This window comes from Amblyomma americanum, chromosome 4, assembly GCF_052857255.1.
Source record: "Amblyomma americanum isolate KBUSLIRL-KWMA chromosome 4, ASM5285725v1, whole genome shotgun sequence".
Classification (NCBI taxonomy): Eukaryota; Metazoa; Arthropoda; class Arachnida; order Ixodida; family Ixodidae; genus Amblyomma; species Amblyomma americanum.
Window position 1 is genome coordinate 170,592,202 of NC_135500.1, and position 26,059 is coordinate 170,618,260.

Sequence of the window (26,059 nt, forward strand, 5' to 3'; positions counted from 1 at the left end):
GTCCATATAAACTATACCGCCTTCGTTTACCTGAGTTGGCTTTTTTTTTTGGCTTCGCAAGTCGCGTATTGTACAATTTTACGCATAACAAGACGGCGCGTGTTGGTAGAAATATATTTCCTCTCAGACGCAAGATTATTTTTTCCTACTTTTACCTTTCCCTTCGTTCTACGTGATCCCGATAAACTTTCTCCTCTCTTCCACCCCTCGCGTAGCTGTGCACCGTGATCACCCTCAATGCGCATTAATCACTTTTTATGCCTTTTGCGGTCGGGGGCCGTGTCAAACGGGAAACCAGGTTGTTCTTCAGCGCATACCGCGTCGGCCCCTAAGCCGTCCGGATCACGTTCTTCCAAAACAACGGCACGTCCTCGGCAGCAATTCATGCGGCTCGTTTGCCCTCTCCTCCCATCTTTGCGCTTTGTTTTTGTCTCCTGCAGGATGACGTGGCGAAATCGAACCGAGAACACTCGAAGCGCTCTCTGTCCGCTTTGCCCGTTTGTTTGATTTTCGTTTTTATGCAAGTAAACGCTGAGATGGAAAACGCAAACTCGGCGTATTACACACGCAGGTGCCGACGCCGGGTTGCGTTGTTGCTTCAGATAGATCTTTGTGGTAGTGGTGGCGTAAAGCAAAGAGTTGACGACGGCCGCAACGAGATACTTCTTTTTCTATTGCGCGTGAGATGCCAGCATCATTGCTCCGATGCGCATTCGACAAGACGCATTCGAAGTCGGCCGCGGATGGGAGAAAAATAGGTAATGGAAGGGGTTGTCTCTCACTTCAACCCCATCCGATGTTGTCTTTCTTTGTTTTCTTTGTTTTTGTTTTTTTATTATTATTTTTTTTGCTCCCAGAATTTTTCATCTCCTGCTCTTCTTGTTCGTCTCCCGCACTTCGCTTAAGCCTTGCCTCACATTTCTCCCCTTTCCTAACCCCCCTCCCCCATTTTTTTCTCATACCCCTCCCCCGACTCTCCGTGGCGTTCCACTTGGCTGCGGACCTCCTTTCGAGTCTTTTACAACCGAATGCTGCTCGACACACACGCGAGGCCTCGTGGCTGCTTCTGTTCTTTTTTTTATTTGTAGCACCTTTCGCTCCCTAGGCGTCACCTCTTTCCTTTCCGATTCCCGGCTGGTTGTCTTTGTAGCGACCGCCGCAGAGATTCCTTCTTTCGTCTTTGCCTTCCTTTTGGGCGCCTCGCGAAATAACGGGGTTGTGTTCCACGACGAAACGCATAAGCCGAGGAGACATAGTGTATTAAATATACACATAGGAGCGCAGATACACGCACACACAAACCACCTTCACTCCTTTCCGCAGACAGGGCGACGCTGGTGAGGCGAACACAGGTCTATAAAGAGCCAGAAGTAACGAGTCTGCCCCGAGAGAGAGAAAGAACAGGACGGGCTGTTGAGGAGGAGCCCGGCGAATATACCCGAGTCGTGTCGACGCCGTCGCCGTATGCGCTGAAATGGAATTGGTGTTTGTGATTTATACCTCTCCGTGAAATTGTTTTGAAGATATGTGCGTCGCCCAGCGACGTTTTATTCTTTCTATCCTTCCGCTTTTCATTTCTACGTCGGCTCGGCGTTACGCCGCCAGAGTCTTTCCTCGCGTTCCCATCATCCGCTGCGCTCTCCGCGTTCACTTTGTTCCCGCCTTTCTTGTATATGCATTTTTTATTCGTCCCCCCGCTCTTCTTTTGTCGTTCGCGGAGATGTTACCGTCCCATATTTGACGTTGGCTTTCTCCCGCGTGCTGTGTGTCTCCTGTCGTCTCGGTGCTCCCGCAGAGAGTTTGTCAATGTCGTTGTATGTGTGTACGTGTGCGTGAGATTCTTTCTCCTTTTCCCCGACCCTTGTTTGAATTCCAGTGCGCCGCCTTTTTGTCGACTGGCTGCGGCGCGGCCTTAGTGGTAGCGAAAGAGTTTTCCTCGGGCTTGTTGTGGCAGAGTGCGGGGAAGGGAGGGGAAGAGGGGGGGGGGGGGGGGGGGGTCTCGCCGCGCCTGCCGCGTCTGTGGCAAATAGAAGGGTTCGCTGAATGAGCCTACCTAGCTGCCTGCCTTCCCTACCTGTTTGCTTGACTACTTCTCTCCCGCGGTCCTGATCTACCTGTGCACGTGGTAATGCAAAAATAAACGAAGAAAAAAGTGAGCGTAATCGAAGCATTCCGAGTTCTCTTCTAGAACACAGGGTTTGCGTCTTGCCATTTTTTTCTTGCATATAGCGCCCTCGCCTCACCCATCTTGACATGGAAAAGTCGTGTTCAACCTCGATACTCTCTCTTTCGCTTTTTTCTTCCAACCGTGGCGCTGTTGCTACGTGCCCAACGAGCCGCATTGTGATTCAGGACTTCAGACTCTCAGGTATACAACGCACGTGCATCTGCATACCCGTTCTTTGCTCTCTGCACGGAGAAAAAAGATTTCTGTGCGCGCTTTCTCGGAAGAAAGAGTGCCAGGAAGGAAAGCAATCTGGCGAATGCCTTTTTTTCCCCTGCGGCTTTTAAAGTTGTCCTCTCCGGAAAGCCGGTATGCATAGCGCACTGCATTAGACGGACCGTGTTGTTGCGAACTGCGACTGGCGCGTGTCTTCCCTTTTGTGGGGATGCTCGGTTCGTTTTGCGGCGTGCCTGCCGGGAGATGAATACGGATGGTTGGCCTGAAAGGGAGCCAGCGAATAACTCCGCTGCTTAACCCTTTCTGTTATTTCTGTGCCTGGCTCTTACGCTCTCCTCGTGTTGGCGTATTTTTGTGCTTTGGGTACCTTTAGACCACCTTCTACTGATATGCAGGACCTCACCGTTCTCATCGCTATTCAGGCCCACCCTGTGCCATTTGACTTTTTCCTCTCGATGTTTTCATTTTTCTTTCTGAACTTTGTTTAGCGAAGACACAATTTTAATTGGGTGAGTTCAAGAGAGTTTGTGCTTTCTTTATTTTAGTTTTGTAGGTTCTTGACAGTTTTAAACTTTTTTCTCGTTCTGCCTTGTTTCATTCGGTGAGAAAAACCACAAGTTGTTCCGAAGACATAGTACAGTTGCACATGCCCCCTTAGCCTTAAAATGATCAACAAGGATTTACGATATTGTAGAAAATTGGTGTTTGCATTTGTTGCATTTAAACCGCTTGTTCCATATTAATGCGTCCTAGTCTGTATATAGAAAGCGTTATTTAAACAAGCCCTCAACCGCCCTTGGGATGATCGCGCGAAAGCCTTCTGCGGAGCACCTAGCAAGCGGTATTGTTTCGAAATAATTTTGTAGCGAAAGCTGTTAGAAATTCGGTAGAGCCATATAGCCATGCATTCTACTGTGGAATCTACATCCTCAGCCGTAACCTTAATTGCTTAGTAAATTGATAAAGTGTCACGTAATTATATGAAGTGAAATAAAATTTAAGCTAACTAAAGTTAATTCAGTTACATTCAATTCAGTGGACGCCACCGTGATAGGGGGCAAAATGGAGAGAGAAAATCTCCCTCTATAAGTTTAGGAGAAAGAAGAGAAAGGAAAATTGCTACAGGGAAAAAAAGAGGGCGCGAGGCGACGGGTGGCCAGATTTTTGTTGATTCACCGTGCTTTCTCTTACGGTTTACGATGTAGAATCTACTGCCAAATGAGGGCTAAATGCTTAAACTAAATCTATAACAGCTTTCACTGGTTAACGCACTAAGCTGACAAGCTTAGCTCTAGAAATTAGTTTTCATCTAAAGGCGCAACAATATAGAGAAAATAAACAAAAAAGTTTTTCGATTTTGCCCTGTTTTCCTCAACACCGAATTCTTTCTTCCCTTTCCCCATTTGTTTTCGCCTCGGAGAGCATTGCCCCGCTGGCACATGAAATGAGTATAGACACCTAATTTTGGCGGCATGTTTTCTTCTCTACAGTGAATCGGCAGACTCTACTACGCATGAATAACCAAGAATATTCGCCTACGACCGCTAAATAATTTATAATCAAATTTTTCCTGTCATGCTGTTTCGGTTTCGGTTTCAACAGCTGAAAGATGGCTGCAACGTCCGGGAGTACTTTTGTGTCACGTGAGACATAGAAGAACGTCCATATAATCGCTGCTTCATAGCTATAATTTACTGCAGTGCTGAAGCAAGCCTCCCCCAAGAACCGGAATGACAACGGATGTGGAAGCAGCGATTATATTGCCCTTTTTTCATGCTTCACGTGACCTGTAAGAGCACGTTGACCTCACAGTGCTCATTCGGCTGTTGAAATCGATACCGAAAAACCGGCAAATAAAGACAAGAACTTAATCTACTGAAGTAAGAAGAATGCGACGGGATTCTACATGGCCAATTCTTGTGACCTTGTCTTGATTCGCCTCATATTAAGCGCTGTCGACTCTCACTCACTATAAATCATAGGGGACTGACTGTAATGTGGAAGCGGAACGAATTACGTGGACTAACGGATGGAAGAAGTGTTCGATCGTCATGTTAACGGCACAGCAATCATCCCACGGGCCTGGTCGTTGTTCGCGCACGGACCACAGTCAAAGAAAAAGCATGCAGCTACTCATAGCGATCGGAGCTCTAGGCGAGTCGAAAGTCAACAGAGATTGAATGCGAATACTCGCGTTAACGAAAATTGCAGGAGACGAATATTGTCTGGTTCCCCGCTTTGCGGCTTCCTATGATGGCCCGTTACATTGCGTTGACATTATTTTGTTCTAGATACATCTACGAATTGAAATAATAATTCCGCTACGATAATTTGGAAGCAATTTTAAAAGAAAAATGCCGCAAGAGTTCGGTTCTACAAAGAAAAGTCCAACACAATGGCAAGATGGGCGAGCTAGTGATACATACTATCACTGATATTTTCATCCTTTTCATCACTGTGATATCTTGTAAAATCACCCAACGCAGTTAACTAGAGAGATTATGGAGGCGTTCTATGTGAAGAAAAAAACTAGATTGTGCGTTAGCAGCCCGTCGGTTTGTCTGCATGACAGTGAAGTTCGGTTCCTCGATCCCACATAGCAACACGTTTGTTTGCTTTGTTAAATTGCTTGATTGCGCTATTTATATTCCTGGTTTCCTGTAAACAAACCTTCAGTTGTGAGTTAGCGCTGGTCCTGTTGTTTTCTTTACTTGTCCCCGTTTTTTGCGCTAGTTTTCCTTAAAAAGAAAAGTCGTAGTGACTAAATATGCGTCTTGTTTGGTAATGGGGCACAAGTTGGTTTCTTGCAGAAATGGTTACCTTCTTTTTTTAAAACACAGAAGAAATAGAATTATGACAATATATCAACTGCACAAACCCGAAACCGCATCGCCATGATCGAATTACTTGCCTACCAGTCTAAGGTGGCATTGCCTGTTAAAAACAAAAGCTATATATTTTTTTGTGAGCCGTGAGCTAAACGCAGTGGCTTCCTATGAATAATAGGTTTTTATTGACCGTTAATTTTGCTTTGCCTTCTTCAAAGAAAAATAGGAACAATTGTTTAGACATAGCGTGGCTGTGCAGAAGCTCGCAAAGACTCTTTAAAAAGAAGAAAAGAATATTATTGATGCCGTACGGCGGTGTCGTGTAATAAGGACATTTGTCATGTTTAAAATCGGCAGTTATAACAGCCTACTTGACTCTGTTTTTTTTTTTCGCAGCATTAGAAGCTCTCTAAATTTTAGAGCCTCGTTCCAACTCTTTCTCCTTGTGCAAATAACACGAGCACCGATAATACATTCTTTGCTTTTAGTGCGTGCTCCAAAAGAGACCCAAGCCCACAATCCCGTGCCCATGCCGTGGCCGTAATATCGGCTGGAACAGGGCAGACCAACTTCTTACCGTTTCTGGCCTTTATCGGAGTGAAAAATATTATGATCTATCTGAATACGTCACTTTCCATTCCGGCGAAACGACTGCGCGAACAAGACATAGAGACGGATTGATATTCACCACATCTTTTATGTGCGCTTCGAGGCCAACCCTGCAGTATGTCGCCCGCCCATCGAGACGGCGCCTCGTCGAGTCGAGATTCGACTACCGTCATGGCTCGTTTGCTTTCTTCTCGGAGTGAGATTGTCCAATACGTCATGTCACAGGGAACTGAGCCTTGCTTTCTTTCCAAAAGGCGTACGAACACTGCGCTCGGGATCCACTAATGCGCGCAGAGTTTTCCCGTTCTTGCTGCGCTCGCGTTGTGATCACAGCCCGGCAAATAACCTGCCAGACGCGGAAGCGGTAGAAGCCAGAAATTAACTGCCTTCACGCAAAGCATAATAGACGTATTTTGGCATGCGCTTTATACCCTATTTCTTCACCAATCTCCGAATTCTATATATCTTTTTTTTGCCTCATTTGAAAATTCTTCTTTTTAACCACAGTGCGCCATAAAAGCGCGGTTTTTTAGAGAAATGAAAAGGCTTTGTTGCTATGTTGAGCGCCTTTTCTTTTCGTTTAATAAATTCGAGGTTTAGACAGCGCACAATAGGACTAAGTATCTAAGTCTCAAGCTTACCAAATTCTTTTCCGCACGCATATTTGCATTCCAGCAATTCTTAAACGCTGTTTAAATCGTGTTTTTTTTTTCATTAATGGGTTTCTCTCTCTCTCCCTCTCACGTTTAAAATCTCTCATAAAATCTTGTCAAAGTATATTTAAATTTTAAAATCTAATTTAAAATATTATTTCTTGCCTAATATATTTATGAATGATTGCTAATTTTACAATAAGCAGCTGAAAATAAAGAGACACCTAGTGTGACATTTTTTTCAGCTTAGCTATAACAGTACTTGTCAGCTAAATCAGAGAGCTGCCAAGCAACCATTTAGCATAGCTTTTCCAGCAACTGCCACTGTGGACGGTGAGCCTTGTTTTCTCCGGAAGAACTTAAATCTTTTAAGCAGGTACTTTACACGAAGCTTCGCCGTCCTTTGCACAAAGAACATTACAATGCCTCCTCGCTTCTTATTCCATCGAAGCTCAGGCAGCCAATTAAGAACACTTCCTGGTGGTTACGTCGCCAAGGTTGCTTATGCATGGAACGCAAGCAACAGAGACCTCTCCTCACCCCAGAAAAAAAAAGCTACCTGAATGTTCGTTTTCGGGAACTTAAAGTGAACTCGATGCATATGCTGATCACTGCGTTTAAGAAGCGAAGTATGCCTTAAGCTGCACTGAAAGTGCAACTCGAAGCTGTGCCTCCCCAAAAGCCTGTTTCTGCGGAGGGCACTCCACGCCCAGCAGTCAGCGTTGTGTCCATCCATGACACACCTGGGATACAACCGCCAAATCAAGCAAGACTTGTCACGGCGCGCCTCTCACTATAAGCACGCGCTGGACGCATTCCGCCGCGAACATACGGGGCGTACAGCCAGTGCTTCGGAAAGAGCCGACATCATCCGCGCACTGTTCCGGGCACTAAATGGCGGCGCTAACTGACAGGGTGAGAGGCAGGCTGCGAACCCGCTGAGTGAGCAACCTCGAGGTGCCGACGAGCGACTGCGTTACCGCTTAATGCGCGTTGCGGGTACCAGTCACGGAAGATATATGACGTGGCTGATTACGCCCCCTTGACAACGCCAGTCGTTAGTAGCATAGAGCTCCAGCCCGGCTGATCGGGCCGCCATCATAGGCATAAAACTGATCATTGAGGCGAGAAAACAAAGTGTGACCTTAAAGAGAAACAAAAAGTATCAGAATGGATAGAGAGCGAGCGTGGTGTATTACCAGGATAGTTAACCATTGTACTTTAAAGGCGCCACAGCAACACACACACATGCACTAGAGAAGAGGATGGGACAGAGCGCCTGTCCCGTTCTCTTCTCTCTCTCGTGTGTGTGTGTGTGTGTGTGTGTGTGTGTGTGTGTGTGTGTGTGTGTGTGTGTGTGTGTGTGTGTGTGTGTGTGTGTGTGTGTGTGTGTGTGTGTGTGTGTGTGTGTGTGTGTGTGTGTGTGTGTGTGTGTGTGTGTGTGTGTGTGTGTGTGTGTGTGTGTGTGTGTGTGTGTGTGTGTGTGTGTGTGTGTGTGTGTGTGTGTGTGTGTGCGTGCGTGCGTGCGTGCGTGCGTGGTGCGTGCGTGTCTGTCTCTCTCTCTCTCTCTCTCTCTCTCTCTGTGTGTGTGTGTGTGTGTGTGTGTGTGTGTGTGTGTGTGTGTGTGTGTGTGTGTGTGTGTGTGTGTGTGTGTGTGTGTGTGTGTGTGTGTGTGTGCGTGTGTGTGTGTGTGTGTGTGTGTGTGTGTGTGTGTGTGTGTGTGTGTGTGTGTGTGTGTGTGTGGTTTTGGCGCCTTTAAAGTAGAATGATTAATTACCAACTAGCCCAACAAGAAGTTCTTTCAGGCTAGTTAAGGACGCCCCTACAACTCAGAGTCGATCCCCGTTCTCGTTACGCGTCATTGACGTCCAGTTTCTTCTTTCTGGTAAGGTCTGATTTTGAGACGGTCGTCTACTGTGCCATTTTGTCAATACCTATAAAAGGTATTGATCGTAGCCCCTTTCAGAACGAAAACGTCAAAATTTTACACTAAATGGTAGCGCAAATGTCTGACTAATAGGAGTACAGTGATAAGAACGTATCTATTACATCTATCGATGTTGCGTCTGTCACATAGCATGTATTTGAACAAGACCGTGCTTACATAATCCGGTAAAATTTGCTCAGTGCGATTTGGCCGTGAAAGCAAAATGCAACTTGTTAAGGTTAAAAGGCTGCAGTTTCTCTTTCTATTGGCACGTGCCCAGCCACCTCTGTTATTGGCCCTTAGTTCCTACTTCTATGCAACAGTTTTATTCCGTGAGAAAAATTTTAGCGTAGCCGGTGGCGTGACTGCCAACTCTCTCCGCCATGGCATCACTGCTGCGGCACAAGTGCTCTAGCGAAGGCGTAGTAACGAATACCTTTGTGCAGGGAAAAAGGAAGAGAAACGGAAGTGCAGAAAAAAAAGGTAATAAAATGAAGTGCCGTATCGGCGCTGCTGTGCCCATCTCCGTTCTGTCTCCACGTGCGCTAGGCGAAGAAAGGGAATACGAGACAGGATCCAGCGGGTGGACCTTTGTGACGGCCAAGACAATGTGGCCCTGATGAAGGCAGCGCCATCAGGCTCCTCTTTTCTTTTTGAGCCCGGCTGCCAACGCTAGCACTGCGGGCAGCAAGAAGAAGAAGAAGCGCTGGCCCGTCGCGCTGAAAGCCAAGCTTCGGGCTGTCTCTGCTGGAAGAAGACAGTTCGGGAAAGAAAAGCTTCCCCGGGACGACAAACAGCGTTTCACATTAGCCTCAGACAATGCACGACAATCACTGCGCTGTTGCATCCCTTTCCGCCCCTGCTGTTCCCTACCTCCGGCTTCGTCCCCAACCTTCCGCCCCAACACTCCCCTTTTTCCTCCATTGCACCTTGGCTGTCCCGAACCCTCGGCGCCTTTCGCTCTTGGGCAGCCACGTGGGTGAATCCCTTTAGAGAGGTACTTTCTCGTTTACCTGCTTGTGCATGTGTCACTCTCTGCTTCTTTTGTGCACCTGGCAGATTCCTTCTTTGTCCGTACGTTTTTCTCTCCTAATGCAGAGAAGACACCGGCACCTGAAACCGCGCCGCTGTCGCGCTGTGCCTTTGTTTCTTGCTCGGCATCACTGGCTTCCTTTCCTGTGTTTTACTCGCTCGGCGATGCACGGCTGGTTCAGTGTCGTGGACTGAATAGGGGTCCCCGAGCGTACCACTCAGGGTGTCCGCGCGACGTTGTCGTCGCTCTTCGTAGGGCTGCGAAACTTTTTCCTCAGAACGGTGGCCCCCAGTATGAGTACTTTTGGTCTCCGGGCACCTATAGAATAGTTTCTCTTTCCTTGCTTTCGTTGCTATCTGTTGTCATCGGAACAAGCGACTTTCCGACACGCGTCTAATGGGCACGGAAGGTCGTCCTGTTAGAAATGGTCTCTTTAATAGAAGCAGGATTTGAAGCGCCGTGTGCGTCAGCCTGGTTTGCTGGATTAATAATGGCTGTACTTTCTCCTGGGTAAGTGGCGTCGGCGTCAAAATGTGTCGCAATAGAAAACGCCCGAATTAACCTTCTACCTAACAACATGTGACATTTGTGCCACGATGCGCCAATGTCCTGGGAATGTACCAACGCGCCACATTGCCAACGTGCCACATTGTGCCAACGTGCCACAATGTGCCAATGTGCTACAATATTTACTCAAGTTGTATGGGTTGGGAACCTAATGCTGTAAAGCTGTCGTTGTCGCTTGTTTGGTCCGAAGGAATGCGAAAAGTCTTAAAGTCGCTTTTCAAATCTATAGATATATATACCTGTTCGTTATGAACCTCGCTGGTTCCACTCCTAAATCATTGCTCTGAAAAGCAGCCCGTCGCATGGAAACAAGGCATGGTGCTTTCCGCGGTGGAAAGCGCCGCGAACAACTGAGGTTAGTAAGGCCCCACATGCTTTTCCCCCTGGGATTGGCGGTGAAGGCACGTGCCAGGCTTCGCTCGCGATTCGCGGTGTGTGTGCCCGGAGAAAACACAGCAGCGTCGGCGCTAATTGGTCTTTTGTGAGGATACGGATCAACTCTTCGCCAGAGCGCGTTAGACGCGGGCCGTGCCGGATGATGTTTGCAATCGCCTCGGCCGGCACAAGAAGAAGACGCCTGGGATACGGCGCGGGTGTTCGGTGGAGGGGACGGCGCTGATAGACTGGTTGGGGCAGTAAACCGCCCTCGGTGCGAAACTTTTCCGTTCTTCGCTACTTCTCGCGAGCTTCCGTTTTATGGCACTAGGTGCACGCGGGGGAGCCTGTATTGGGCGGTTGTGCGTGCGACCCTTGATTGTGTTTGACGTTTAGCGGAGAAAGAGAAAGCGAGGGTGAAAAGAGGAGGAAACTAAAGAGAAGGCGGCTGTTGGGAAACGAGTTCCGTGGCTTCTTCTGTTTTCCCGAAGAATGGAGAGGAAATAAGGGCCGCCGATTGCTCGCGGCTTGTCTGATGAGTAGAGTGTGGTGCGGATCGTACGTAGTTTTGCGCCCGCCGTCCGGGTTCACCCTGGTCAGCGTCCCAGGGGTACGCGCTGGAGAGGCGCTGTCCACAATGTGGGGAGTTTTGTTTCGGTCGATTGGACCGAATCAGACCTTTACTTTTTCTCCCTTCCACTCCCTTGTGTTTGAAGCAGTACCAACGTTTCTGGTTTGTTTCCTTCGGAGAAGAAGCTTTTGACTCGTCAATGCGCATGGCAGCCGCTTCTTGGAACCCTAGCCGTACACCTACCGGCACCATGCCACATTTGCCACTCATTTGCCTCTTCCATTCACTTTGTACGGAACAATAATACATCGAAGACAGAAGACAGCACACACAGACGCGCTAGTGACACTCCTACGAGCAGATGGCTTGCTGATATTACTAACTATTGACAAATTAAAACAAGGGTGGGTTCTCGATATTTTATTTTAATCGTATATGCTATCCTGGAAGTATGGCACATTTAAACACTTTTATTAATAAATAAGCATACGTGCTATGTTCTCTGCTCTCACAGGACGGGGAATTATTTATCCGCAAAGGTTGATCAACCGACAAAGATGATGATTCCACAAAGTCTGATATACCGCAAGAATCAGCCATGCTTGGGGTCCATGTCGTGAGTTCATCCCTTTCGTCAGCTCTTTCCTCGATTGCCCAAAGTCCTCTTTGCGACGCAGCACTCAGACCAAGTTGGCCCTTAGTGTCGATGAGGCTAATTTTGTATCGAAAACGAGTGTCATTGGTTCGAGGAAGCTATGTGGAACGGCATCACGAAGAATGTTTCTTCTAACTGGAAAGCTATAACAGAGCTGTTGTTCTAAAATAACTATCATAGTTTTAATAGTTATTACAAAACTGACTTGGAGCCCATCCGACGATGTGGCGGTGTCCTTTCAGCTGCTCCCTTAAGCAGTTGTTTACGGCGCTAGCCCCCTAGCTTCGTTCTCTGGCTTTCGCGAAGTCGTCCCTGTCCAAGAGTCCACCTCGTGCCTCGTGCTTTGCCTCGCGCCACCTTCATCGTTAGGTGGAGCGGCCACTATTGCGTGACCGTCCCGTGCACACAGCCCGTGCCTGGGCCCTCGTGTTAACCGCATCGTCATCAGTTGGGGCGCAAGGTCTCGAAAATACATCGCCAAAGGACGGTTTTGGGGAACCCTGGAGGAGGAGGAGGAGGAGGAGGAGGAGGAGGAGGAGGAGGAGGAGGAGGAGGAGGAGGAGGAGGAGGAGGAGGAGGAGGGGTGGGACGCGGGTGATGCGGTGCTAGTCAACTCCAAGCGGGAAATTTTGATAGGAGAGCCGTGCGAACCTCATTTTTTCTGACGAAAAAGTCCGAGAAATACATGGATCAAATGGAATCGCCCCCTTAAGGAGGGGCCCATAAATCTGCCCCAGCCACCAGAAGTCTCGAAATCCCTCTCAAGAGAACATCCTGAAATAGCTGGATGGCGTGGCATGCTGCGCATCTGCGCTGTAGCGGCCGCCGTAGTTTCGCTCATGGCGCCAGTGACGACGTGGCACTTCAGTCGCGTTACGGGAGGATGCAGCCTAGGAGGAGCCTGCGCGCTGCACGTGTACCGGAGGCCACACAGGACGAACTCTCTCGGAATCGTAACCGCGTTGCACTACGCGATCCTCAAGTCCCTACCCACACTTTTCTCACACCGTAAAACACTCAGACTAACCCTTCCAAAGCAGCAACACCATCGGCACACACTTATGCGTGGGGGCATTATTGTATTAATCATTTACAGAACCAGTCAGCGTTCATCACTGGCCATACCATTCGGGTAAGCGGCTGTAACCTTGCCATATATACTCACAGCCCGGCAGGCTTGTTGTTTTTTGTGGCACACAAGAAAAAGGAGGCCTGAGTAAACAGCATTCCACTCAGACTCCGAAAAACTCGGACTCCGGCCGCTTCTCTCTTTGTCCCGAGAGAGACTGCCTAGCGGTGCGTGACGGGCTGAGCATCATGCGAACGGGAAGCTCTTCCTGTTTCTCGTTCCCGCTCTCCCTGCAGTGCTCCCTCGGTGCCGACAGCAACTCATTAGCAGCCGGTCAGGACAGTGTGACCGGTCCGTGTTGTCGCCGTTTTTTGTGTTGCTGCTTTCCCGTTGTGTCCAGCCGGGGGGTCATTAGTGAGCTCAGTGTCTCCATGGTCTTGGCTAATTGGTCGGCTGAAGGCCGATTCCTCATTTGGAATGCCCGCCAGAGTAATCTGCAAGTGTCTGCAGCCGTCCGCGCTGAGACGTGGCTAATCTTTCTTCTGCCAGTTGACCTTCATTAAGAAGAGAGCCTGCCAGGCCTACATCCTTTTGCCGCTAAAGAAGAGCGTTTTCGGAGAAAACACTCCCTTCTTGGGAGAAAGAGGAATAGGGCAGAAAAGGGGAAGCGGATGGGCGTTGTGGATTAGGTTTTACAGAAGCTGTACAGGGACACTGGAGGACTTTTCTACTAGGAACAGGAGAGCAAAGCAAGCCTGTGCACGGTTCTTTCCAACCTTTACCTCTTACTAAGCGCGAAGTCACACTAAGTCATTAGTGTGTAGTTCACCTTACTGTACCAGTCAGCTAAAAGGCGTTACAAGACTAGCCAATACTGTGCCGCACAACATTCAACTTCCATCAGATATTTCACTGCACAAGTACAGTTTTAGGGAAACCTGTATTTTTCCGGCCCTATAACTATGGTATTTGGGTCAACAGAAAGATCTCTCCTGGAAGTTTGATTTTTATGTCAGCGACGCTGTTCCCTTTTTAAGCTTTTCTTATCTCTTCTTGCTCAGAATTTAACTCGTATGACACTTCCTGTACCCCGCCGCTTAATGATACTTAGCACATATATTCTTGATCGGTATTCTAAATAAATCTCTCTCAATTCTACAAAATATACCTGAGAAAGCAATTATGCTTTACTATTGTCCAGTCCCGTGTGCTGTACTGTTTGCTGATTTGGGGTACGGGTTCCAAAACAAGCATGAAGAGGATTTATTTCTTACAAAAGAAAGGCCTTCGTTTCATTTACAAACTATGGAGATATTATTCTGTTTCATGATACTTGAGACAAAGCCAAATACTAAATATATAAGTCCTCTTCAACCAGCGACTGTCACGTTTTAATACCGACAATTCAAAACGGACTTTGCAGCGTTTTTAATATATTTATGAACAGAGGTCTGCAATACGCCCTCAGATATATGGTTGGTTTAAATCCTTGAATAAGAACTTTGGTATGATATGCAAATAGTTCAATGAAACATTCCCCATTTTTTAAACAGTTGTCATGATATAGCTGACATAATAAATCAATCATCCTCCTTGTGCACCATAAGGAAAAAAAGAACTAAATTGTACTTTGTGGAGCACATGTGACTGTTTCTGTTCTATTTTCTGTCTTATTGCATTTTTCTGTACCACAAATTGTTCTGTTATGTTGTGAAAATAGTCGCTTTCATGCACTGCTACACCTGATTAATATTGCATCTATATGTATCACGTCCGTGATATATAACCGACTATTTTTTGCTGCAGCGTGCCTGCTGACTTGTATTGCACGTATCTATTGCGATGCCGATGGCCCAGTCAGGTGACTTCTATGTCACCTTTTGGCTCAGTTCTACGACAGAACTGTGTTTGCTGAAATTTCAATAAATTTCTAATTTCAAATAATCTGCTCTACAGTAGACGTAACAGGTGGTGGTGGTAATCCAGAACATTTTTTTGCGATCAGTTCGCACACATTTTTCCATCATGCATATCTGCTGATTCACAGTGCCATTATTTCACCTCGTTGTTGTATCTATTCTCTTGTCTTCATGATATCAGTGATACTACTCTCAACAGAGTAGGCGCAAAATCCGTTTTTTCCGCGTCCTTCTGTTTGCCCCTGTATAGTGGTCTCTACGGGATGCTGCAAAGCGTTAGGCAAAGTACTGAGTTGTAGGAGGCAGAGCAGAAGAGGGTTAGAAAAGCGTAGGCTAAGAACAAAGATTAGAGGTTGTTCATTCACTTTGAACATACCTGACACTAAATTGGTAGCTGGGTATTAGCTATAAATTGATGTTGTCTTATTACTAATCATATAAGCAGTTATAACGAGCAATGATATGAATGAGTGTGACAAGGAACACGCTGAATCCAGAGGTTTGATTTTTTTTTTTTACTCGTCACATTTAGCAACTATTCAGATCGTAAACTTATGTTTACCGCTAGCCACTTTATGGGAATAAGCTGGCGCAGCGCCACAGGCAGATGCCAGTTGTACACTGTTAAAGCATTGGTGTTATATATTCCTTGCAGGTACAATTCAGGCCGGCTGTGTGCGTGACGCATCGCTGAACGCTGAGGAGCGGGATTTTCTTCGGTAAGTCATTTATTCAACGTCAGCAATATAAAACAGCCAGCGTATAAAAAAACTGTACAATTTTTTTGTGCTTTTTCATCTCAGAATAGTAAGTAACGACCTTTGGAGACTTAGCATGCTACAGCTACGTTCAAGAGGGAGTTACCTGCATTTGTTGACTCTTTAGAAAGTTACTGTTACTTTTTTTTAAAGTTTTCTTCTGTAGAGTGACCTCAATTCACATCCGTTTCAAGCAATATTCGATTCAATCAGCATTTAAACATGCTTAGTTGGTGCGTCGTAGCAGTGACCCCTGCTAGAGACTGGCTGCATCAAATCTTTAAAAAACTGTGATGCTTACAGGCGGCATTAGCTAACAGCCGTATTTTTGTAACCATTATTTTCCTAATTCATTTCTTTTAGCCATCTACAATTTTCTAATCCCGGTGGCGTAACAGGCTGATCTCGCAGCAGTGCCATCCGCTGGCATATTATCAGCGGCTCAATTGACCAATTTCAAAGAGCCAGGAGAATGGATGGCGAAAAGAATTGTTACGAAATGCACTACGTGGTTTCAGGTAATCACTAGCAGAGTCTAGGAGTTCTCGTATATTCTCGCAGGGTCTACGAATTCTAAAGCTCGTCAGTTTTCTAGTTTGCGAAGAATGAAGCCTTTGCATGCTTCATGTAACTTAATAAGCAGTGAAATCAAACTTGAACCCGATCAACCTGTGTGTGCATGTGACGCTCCACAAACGAATTTTGTAGCTCGTAATTGGGCCCACTGCTCAGAAACATGCGCAGAGCTACTCTGAGCTACCAAAGTTCCTCACAGCCACAACTTAAGTCGTAGGCAGGACGGAGCTCTGGACCACAGGGCCCTAGACAAAACCAATTTAATCCTACAAGGTCAAGTGTCACACTGAAAGCCACTCAAAGTCCTTTAAATAGCTTCAAAACCTTAGCCATGAGGCACTCGTTTCGTAAGAACTGCAGAGAGCTTCGTCTTGTGGAGAGGCTAAAGCCTTAATGAGTACTGGGCATAGAGTGTCATTGTTTATACTGAAGAACTAGCTCTGAGGGCACTTACCGCACGTAGTACACGTAGAAGTGTGAAGAGGGTTTTCGCGGATTGAGTGCGAAGTCAACGGTGGCGGGGGCGCCCACACAATAGATGTTTATGAGCAGGAATAGCGGCTGGTGCTCTCTTTATCTTTCGTAGTTGGTGCTTCATGTCTAGACACAAGATGCACTGCGTTCTGCTTTTTTTTTCCTACAAAAAATTGAGGAAACCCGACAGCTTTTGTTGGCCAGCGCCTGACTGTGTTGGGGTAAGTGCTACTAATGCTTACTCATTACGTCAGTAGTAAAAGCTCAATGCTTTCTTGTGTTTTGTTTTCTGCTATATGCTTCATGCCAAGGAGCGAGCGCTTAGTGTGCCGAATACTAGCAAGTGTTGGACCCAAAAAAAATTGTCACATAAATGTGTGCGCAGCGCTCTATAATTACAAGAAGTGCGCATCTTTTTTTTTTATTCACGATATTGTGTGAGCAGTGGCCTGAAAGTGTTCTTTTAGGAACAGGGATTCGCCGGTACTCTAATTGCAAGATTTTTACTGTTAGGATTCTAAGCTGTAAATTGAACTTATGAATTGTCAGCGTTTCTTTGGTGACTGCTTCAGTGTTCAAAGGGATAATAGAAATAATTCAGTGCATACCTTGCACGAGGAAGAGAGAGAGAGATAAAAGAAAAAAAATGTTGCAACGCAATATTAAGCGCCGAGGATGCCCTGACCCAGGGTCAACAAAGTCAATGGGTCCGTCAGCTGGTCCGAGGCTATCCAAGCCTGCCACGTCGGGGCAGAGGGGTATAGAAAATGAAAGGGTTGAAATGCAATGGAGAAGGATAAAAGGGAATGTTTTAAATTAGTATAGGGTTCGGGACAATTGGGCATGCGAGGGAGTGTCGCATACGGGTGTGAAAAGAACGGACAAGGAGTAAGGAGTGTACTTAGGCGTATGCGTTGAAGAGTGCCTAGTTGCGTGGTGGTGAGACATTTGTACGGGGAAGGAAGGGCACGAAGAATTTCTCTAATGTTGTCGTAGTAAAGATTTATTTCTTGTTCGTAGTGGAGAGTAGTGTTGCACGCTGGTGGACAAAGCCAGGTTATTCCCGGTGTTAAGTTCGCGGGCGAAGTTATGCACTAGCTAATTGCCTGGGATTGCAGAGTTATCGGGAATTCATCTCAATGTGACATGGACGTAGTTTGGTAAGAGTTGTCTTGTAGACCAGGCCGTAGTTTTTGAAGAATCCGATCAGTATGAATTGCGCGCATAGTCTGTACTGAATCGGTGTGTATGGTATGTCCTGACGGCTTTGGGAGTGCTAGTGCTAAGGGGGGGTCATGAATACTAGCAATATGGGAAGAATTTCTAGGGTCTCTGTAGGCAGGGGATCCATGTAAGGACCAAATGTGTCTGTCACTACGTAAGCAGCTGCTCTGACGTGAGTTCGGTATGTGTCTGTGTAGACGATCCTCGAATCAATAGGATGAACGGGATTGGTATAGCGCGGGCAGAACATCGGCATGGGTTAGTATCGGCTTCAACGTAACCTAGAATTGCGGCGATTCGCAGGTTACCTGGGAGGGTGGAAGGAGGGGTAGCGATAGGGAGGTCGACAGGTTTCAGAGCAATTTACTGAAGTATCCAGTATTCTTGCTTTATGCTAAAAAGACGCGCTATTTGCCAATCTCGATGTGTTTGTATGAGGCCTCCTAGGGGCACGAACAGATCCGTAGAGTATAGGCGCTCAATGGATGTGTGTGCGGGAACGTTAAGATCTGTCTTGTACAATGCACAAAGAGCAGCCTTTATCTTATGTCTTCGATATGACGAGTTAGAGTAAAGTATAGAAGTGTATAGAGAAGTTTATTGAGGACTAATGCGTGGTCTAGCTGCCTGACTTGATCCTTGCGTAGTCCGGCGTGCTTATTGACAACGCAGCGAACTAGATTCGTGAATTTACGGCAGGCTTTAACGGTTGCATGAACATTGGCTTGATAAGATGACCCAAGGGCGTGAATTCCAAGAATCTGGCAGGACGATATTGAGTTATGAGGTGATCCGCCATTGTTGGAGTGATGAGATGGTTGTGCTGGCGTTAATAACGAGTTTTTGCGATGACTAGTAATTCAAATTTGTCAGGTGTAGGAGATAGGCCTCCTTTGTCAGGATAAATAATGACTGCATCGATGCCTTGCTGTAAGATGTCCTGCACTGTCCCAGGAGACCCAGAGGTGCTCCAAAGAGCAAGATCGTCTGCGTAAAATGTGTGTTTGAGGTTTGGGATATATTCCAGGATACGAGACAGGAGAGCCGTTCCGAGTTAAGGAGAGTTGGTGGAGTACCCCGTGTGAAGGGAAAAGGTTTGGAGACAGAATCAGGAAGAGGGGACCTGGCCGTGCGGTCACGCACAAATGCAACGAGGTAGCCATACATCTTTCGCCCGCAGTCGGTACAGTGGCAAGGATATTTAAGAGATTCAGCCATGGCTGTCCTTGTTGCACGTAAAGCGTTTGATAACTTTGCCCACAACCATGCACGATAATGGCAATACAAGCGCAATGACTGCCAAAAAAGACGGCGAGATGCGAAGTGCGGAAATAGTGGAGGTTTGTGGCATCAACGAAAAAACAAATTGTGTGCAGAGGGCGGAGCATCGGTCCAATCAAATGTTGTTCTGGTTCTGGACGCTGCCCCCTTGGGAAGCTTAAAGATCAGTTGGTGCTTCCGAAAAACAGTAGGAGGCACGGTTTTCTATTACGCCAAAGGAAAATCAATTTAAAAGGTGTGTAAGCCTATCTTCTGCGTTTAGTAACCTCGTGCCTTTTCTCTCCGCTGCAGAACTTAAGCTGCCTCAAAACGAGCTGCAAGTCGTGGCGACGAAGAAACTAGCGATGTGGCGCTCAACATGTTATCTTTTGTTTCTCGTGCCATGAGGAAAGCTTCGTGCTCCTCGTGTATGCTTTTCTTATTTCGGCCCACAGGCATAAGTACTGCTCTTTTATTTATGCCGCTCGAACATGTTAGACATGGAGTTCCTTGATGCGCGTACACACTTACTTTGGTCGATTCCGCCATTACCAAACATGAGAAGTGGTAATAACGTCTTTCCACCGCATTCTTTTGCCAAGTAACAGGTGTCCTAACAAATCACTGGCTACTGGTTTCTGTATGCCCTCATTATTTTCTTGTTACTCTTAACTTCAGTCAACATTTACTAATGGAAAGAATAGGGTGGGCGACTAGTGACATCATGCATCGTTAGTCTTGACTAGTGCCGCTGATTACAAATCCTATACACGTATGTCCGCCTTCCGACAGTCATTCCCGTTATCAGATTGTTGAATAACTCTGGTTATTCAATAACCTGATTTCTTGCGCTGATGCCCTGCACAAATAATATAGCAGAGTGAAAAAAGACATTTGTGTCCTTCACATTTTCGTTATATCAGCAGTATACAGTCAGAGGCTGAAAACGTATACAATGAAACTTCTTGTTTGCTCTTCCCCATTGAAAACCCAGCCACATAGCTGGGGCATATAATGGCTTTAGTCATTTTTCCCCCGGTTTCCACTTTTCTCTTTGTTCGCCCCCATCCGGGTGTGTTTGCTCCCAAACGCTTTTATCTTTTTTTTCTCTTTACTCTTCGCTCAGACAGTTTTTGTGACATGACTGAAGCCGCTGGCCTCTGGTTTCTTGAACAAAGCTTTAAAGCAAAAAATAAAGTAGAGAAAAGAAAACAAGGATACAGCCAAGAGAGAGAGACGTTGATAAAGGCATTATTGCATTTTTTTTTTCAACAGAAGGTGGGGAGCGAGCAGAAGTAACCAGGAACGGCTTCCCCGTACTTTAATACCGCGTTTACAAAAGGCATGCTTTTCAGTGGTTATCTTTAAAGAAGTCAGCGCGGCGTCTGAGCAGAGAAGAGAGAACTTACTGGGCGAGAAACCAGTGTAGAAATGCCCTCCCAGACCTGCCGCTAAAGCCTGTTTGGAAGGTGGTGATCACCCTTTTCATCTAGCCTTATTATTTTAATTTGTTTCCAGTAAATACGCGGGGCAGACGACATGGAAATATGCTTGGATTACAGCTAGCATGCATTCCCTTTTGATGCCGCGCAACTATTTTTTTCCTTTCCCTGTAAAACATAGCTCGGCTTGCTGCAGTCGCAAAGCAGGAAAGCTACCAACTCTTCCAAGTCTAACGGCTTTCGTGGGACAACTCCTGGTTAAGTGACAGGGTCGCTTTAACATCGTGAAAGAATAATATTGAAACCTAAAGGGGGGGGGGGGGTGCTTTAGATTGTAGCAGCACATCGTGTACCATAACCTTTCTGCAAAAAAAAGTAAGTCATAACAGAGCGAGCGTGCATTTAAGCCAGCAAAAACAAAAAGTTGCTGTCAGTTTAAACAAACTAGCGCGTACATTGAAAAACGAGCCCCAGGCAGAAACGCTTACAGATGCAAAAAGAAAAAAAAAGGAAAAGAAAGCCATTACGTTGCTCAGCTTCGCTTTTTTTTCTGTTTCTGAAAGATGAAAGGTACCTTGCAAAAAAGTAGCGCTTGCATATTTTTCTTTGCCGCTGCACATCATATATCTAGAGTACGCGCTCAGTACACTCTAAAACAGAAAGGAGTAAAAAGGAATTAAGCTGTCGTCTAGTGCACTTCCTCTTATAAATGGGAGTGCACTAGAGGACAGCCTACTTCATTTTTGCTCTTATATAGGAATATAGTGCATATAGTGTAGTGTGCGCTACGGTCGAAATCCAGATTTTTAGTGTGCTTTTCTTTTATTCGTTTCTCTGCTTTTCCCGTGGTGGCCTTGATTTTATCCTCTACAGCAAAAATTGTGTGCATTTCGATGAAAAAGTCTTGGGCCGTCTTGTGCACAGAATCGTGCTTCAGTTGCCCTGTGTATCCTTGCCAGTGGAATGCACACCTTTACTTTGAAACCCGTTTTTCGTATTAGTACTTGGTCCTCTAGTCTAGTAATACACAACGCTGACAACGCACGAGCATACTCTTTCAGTGCCTATTGGAAGCTTCTTTTTTTTTTTTTCGTACGACGAGCTTCTATAGAGTTTTCAGTTAGCTGCCAAATCGTAGGAACAGTTGTGCGTATATCAGCTGCCTATTTGCCCGTGGTTTTTGTAATTTCTACCTCTTTGGAATGGCGCATAAAAGGGGCTAAAGGCACGCTGGGTGGGCTGTTCTGTAGCACCTCCAGGTTATGTGACGTCGGTGTCCGAATTTCGCGTCAATTTTCATCCTTTGCTGTTTTTCTTATGCCTCCTTTTCAGCACTTGCAATACCACGAATTCTGGAGTTAGCTACGTTAGGTTGCGCCTATCCTTTTGTTAATTAAATGAATCTGTCGACTTGTATGAGCTTTCTACGTTTATTTGAAAGCGAAGCCAGCGCCTTCTCGTCTGTCAGCCTTGATAACAAACTTGGCGTTTTCATAGAGCTCTCGAAACTTTCGTCCCGTTCAACCTTATTCCGCGAAACTTTGGGGGGACCTGCAGGAGCTTAGCGAATGCGCCCACAGAGGCGGTATTGATGGCTGGCCTATACCACGTCCCGCTGCGTCGCGAAACAGAAGCGGCGAGAACCATTACTCACCGGACGTCTGTAACAGGCTCTCGCTGGCGCGCGTTACTTTTAACACGTTCCTATTCACGCATAGACAAGCGTTCAACTTTCTGCTGTTTTACCAGGCGCAAAACAATGCGCCATTGCTCGCGGCTCTTCTCAGTTCTTCATTGGAGGCCCTGCGGAGCTGAATTCGCTCCTAATCGGTCATTGTATACGCCACCAAACCGTACGTGGTAGCGAGGTGCGGCTTGCGTCGGCAAAAATTCTGACGGCGCCACCCCTGCTCTTGTGTTCTGCCAGGAGCCCTTTTAGATCAATGGCAGGGTAGTTGAATACAGCGGGACCTACTGTCGTGCGTGGTATAACTGAATGACAAGCGCAAATTTCAAAAATAATTCATTTTCAGCAAGACTGCAACGTTGTTAGGTTTGCAGTCGAGTCAGGAGAGAACGTGACGCGAATAACAAACTGCTTGCAAGGCACTGTAAAAGTTAGGCGGGGGCGACCATGCTTCGTCAGCTGTAGTCATGTAGTTCTGGTGCCGCTGTGAAGCGTCAAGAAGCGCGGATTGTGCGAGTAAAGCGACCGCCTTAAGCTAGCGTCCGCAGTGATCAGATGCGCTGCACTGAACTAAGCGGGAAGGAATAACGCCCGCTCTCCCTGTGGCCCGGCGCCGTCCGTCATCTGGTACGGACTTGGGATACCGGACGCCCTGGCTCGGTGAATGGGGTATTTTTTGAGGGCCGCTGATAAATGGACTGCGACAATGGTCAACGCCGTGATCTCGCTCGCGCGCGGGCTGTTCACGGAGAGTTTGCGCCGGCGTCGCCCTCTCACTGTGTGGATGCACGCGTATGAAGAGGAGGACTGCCGACATCTGCACGCCAGGCCACGATGCTGCCAAGCGCCTCTCAAAGCGAGGAAGAAAGAGAGCGTCGGCGAAGGCGAGCTCGCGTTCTTGAGAGAACGTCCGCCCACACCTTAGAGACGAGCGCGTGTGATGAGGAGGGCGGTTAGAAGTTAGGCCGCCGCAGTTTCCTCGGCGAGCTCGATATGCCTTTCGTCATATGCCTCACGTATACTCCCTGGCTTTATATAAAGGATGCGCTCCTTTACACTCTGAAAGTTTCACGCGATATGCTTTACGCAACACCTAATTTACCCCATTTGGGTACGCAGCTGACATTATGAAATGAGCTTACACTTTGCTTTACTTTTTTTTTTTCTGCGATTAACTATCACCCCAGAATCGAGCGGAATCGTACCGAATCCATATTTTCGTGCGATTTTGCGCCTACTTTTTCTTCTGGGTTGTGGATCTCGGGACAGTTTCGCTTAGCGTGCTTGTGACACAAATAGCACGCTTTTAGCGCTGTCGGCATACATGTCGGTGATGTTTAGCACTCTTTCTTACATGTGGATAAATAAAAGCAGGGCAGGTAATCAAGCGTGGTTGAAGTCTGCGTTGACGGGAAATGAAATAACTTTGCAGACAGCTATTATAAAGCCCTTTTTTTTTTTCAACTGCAGAAACGCTTGCTGGAAGGTTATGAAAAATCGCTGTTCTATCCATGAGTCACGCCACACCTGCTGATATCTTTGATTCGCTGGTGGGAGCTCAAAAGCAAACTGTACAGCGCTTTCTTAGTTCCATTCGGACACCGCAACCACTAAGTGTGTTCTAGTAAGTCAACAGGGGTTTCTGCAAACCATTATGTATTACTGGCCACCGAATATTGTCCTTGGGTGCCCGTTTTTTCTTTCTTTTATCTTTTCTTTTGTGGCTTGAGTTTATCGGACAGCCGTTGCTGCTCTTCTCGTACTTTCTGCTCTCCTCTGTTAAAATGTCATGTTCGTATAATGGAGGTTTGGTCAGGCTTAGACGTTGGGTTCCCAGCCCCAACTAATTCCTTCCCTTTTGTCTCACTAAAGTTGTAACCACCCCCTTCCTTTAGGGGAAGCTAGAAGCGCAGCAACATGTATTTCTATTTTATATCTCATTCGCGAAATTAGTGTGTTCATTGCAGGTTTTGGCTGCCATACTACACGCTCCACGAGGAATTAGATGTTATGATCAAGCATTTATCACATTTATCACAGCTAGCTAAAGCTACTTCGGTATGAACGTCACTAGACAGAAAGTCCTGGTTCCGCTTGCATAAGCGAGGCAAGTGTACATACGTGTTGGTCCCCTAAGACTGTAGCTTTTTAGACTTTCTTTTTTTCGTTTATACGAGTTTTCACAAACGTCCGTTTTAGAACTAAGCTTGCATTTATGTTTCTGTCTTACGGCTCGATCACTTATCTTCACGCTTTTATTTCTTTTTGTGGAGATGGTACTTCACATAGCAACCAGGACACCAAACACGACCATTTGTGTGTTAATTACTTGTACATAAACCGTACTGTGGCTAGCAAACAAAGCTAAACTATGCGTGACTTTTGATTCAAAAAGGGTACCAGATATCCCCCCCCCCCCCTCCCAAAAAAAAAAACGGTAATTCTTGTGCAGGAAATAACATTCGTCAAAAAAAGAAAGAAAATTGGGCTCTCGAATAACGATAAAAAAATTCGGAAAAGTCCGTAAAAATAAAATCCGAAAAGTTTAGCCCCTATACGTATAGGTTGCTGCAGTATGAAAAAGTCAGTTTGGACTGAAGAACGAATTCTGTAGTTATTTTTGCACTGAAATAGGAAACTTCGCGTTAGTCCTCCAGAAGAAAACTATTTAAAAAATATGAAAGAAAGTATGCATGTCGCTCATACACATGGGTTGAACGCTCACTTTGAGTCCTGTTCACATGGCTGCTACATGCACATTTAGGACTCATGTCAGGAAAATAATCCTAAAAGGGCTCTCCCAGCTGCTGCAATTTTCCGCTTCTGCTAGATAGGCTCCTTAAAGTTTGCGCTCTAACCACCTTAAATATTGGGCCACGCAGATAGACTGGGAGGTAGATGAGTTTAAATATTGGTATTTTACATCCGGTGATGAACTTCGGGTTTAATGGCTGTTATATTGTCATATAATTTTGTGTCTCGTTTTCAGCTATAGTAGATGCAATTTAAGAGCGATGAGAGCGTAACCAACCGTTACTAATGTTTTAATGCATTTCCGTACACCACTCAAGACGCGGCAGAGAAAAACTAATTTTAGTGGAAAGTTTTGCGATGCGAACTTAAAACTGCTTCACCTGACTGGTCGCTGTCGCCTCCGAAGGGAAAATTTAATCGGGAAGTCGCCGTAACGGTTGAGGTCGTCTGTTATAAATATATCGCTGCCACAATGGGAAGCCAGATCTCACAGTAGCGTACTTCCAGGTTACTAATAATTCTTCGCTGACATACAAGGCTGAGAACGTGGAGCAGTCTCGTCACTTTTCTATACAAACAAATGTGTCCACAAGTAGGGTACTATTACGTAGATTGGGTTCTAGTTTGAAATAAGGAGAGAGAGAGAGAGAGAAAACGGTGGAGAGGGGATGAAATCTGGAGCGTTTGAACCCGGGAGGGCATTCGCTAGCGTCGAACCGAGTCTGAACCCTGGTGCGGCGGGCACGCCACGGGTTTCCCATTGTGCCAGTCGCACATCGGGGGCTTCTCTTTCTCTCGACTACGGCGGCAGCAGCTTGCTGGCGTCCCTTCCACAATGGGGTGTGCGTGTCCCTCTCCAGCCTCCCCATCTCCCGGGAAGAATTCCCCATTCAGAGCTAGAGGGAGAGGGCGACGCTCTTGAGCGCGCGCCGGAGCCAGCGCGAGTGCTAGAGCTCTTGCTCCGATGACAATCCGTACAGCGGGCACTCTCGCAAAGAATGCTTACACTCCGCTCCGGCTCGTCGAGGGAGGGCAAAGGGGGAAGTATGCTGAACTCTCAGGTTTTGGGAGAAGTGCGAGGGAAGAAAGGAGCGCCGCGCAGCGTGACCCCTACGGTTATTTTAAAGGGAAGCACCACCGATGCCACTCTCATTTCGATGGCGGGATTCTGCGGACAGAAACGCGGCGAACGAGCGAGTGTGAGGTTTTCATTTTGTCATACTCTAGGGCTGCGTAATTGTGCGCGCACGTTGTTACCGCGACTTTTCAGCCAGGTT

General features: G+C 46.6%; 1 protein-coding gene across 7 annotated transcripts in view; it reads left to right on the top strand.

Annotated features, from left to right (window-relative positions):
- LOC144128648 (uncharacterized) overlaps positions 1-26,059 on the top strand; it is a 714,737-nt gene that overhangs the window by 104,236 nt on the left and 584,442 nt on the right. For all 7 annotated transcript variants that reach the window (XM_077662210.1, XM_077662211.1, XM_077662205.1 and 4 more), the window contains exon 2: positions 15,263-15,326. The gene's annotated coding sequence lies outside the window, so the exon portion shown is untranslated. The remainder of the gene's footprint in view (positions 1-15,262; positions 15,327-26,059) is intronic.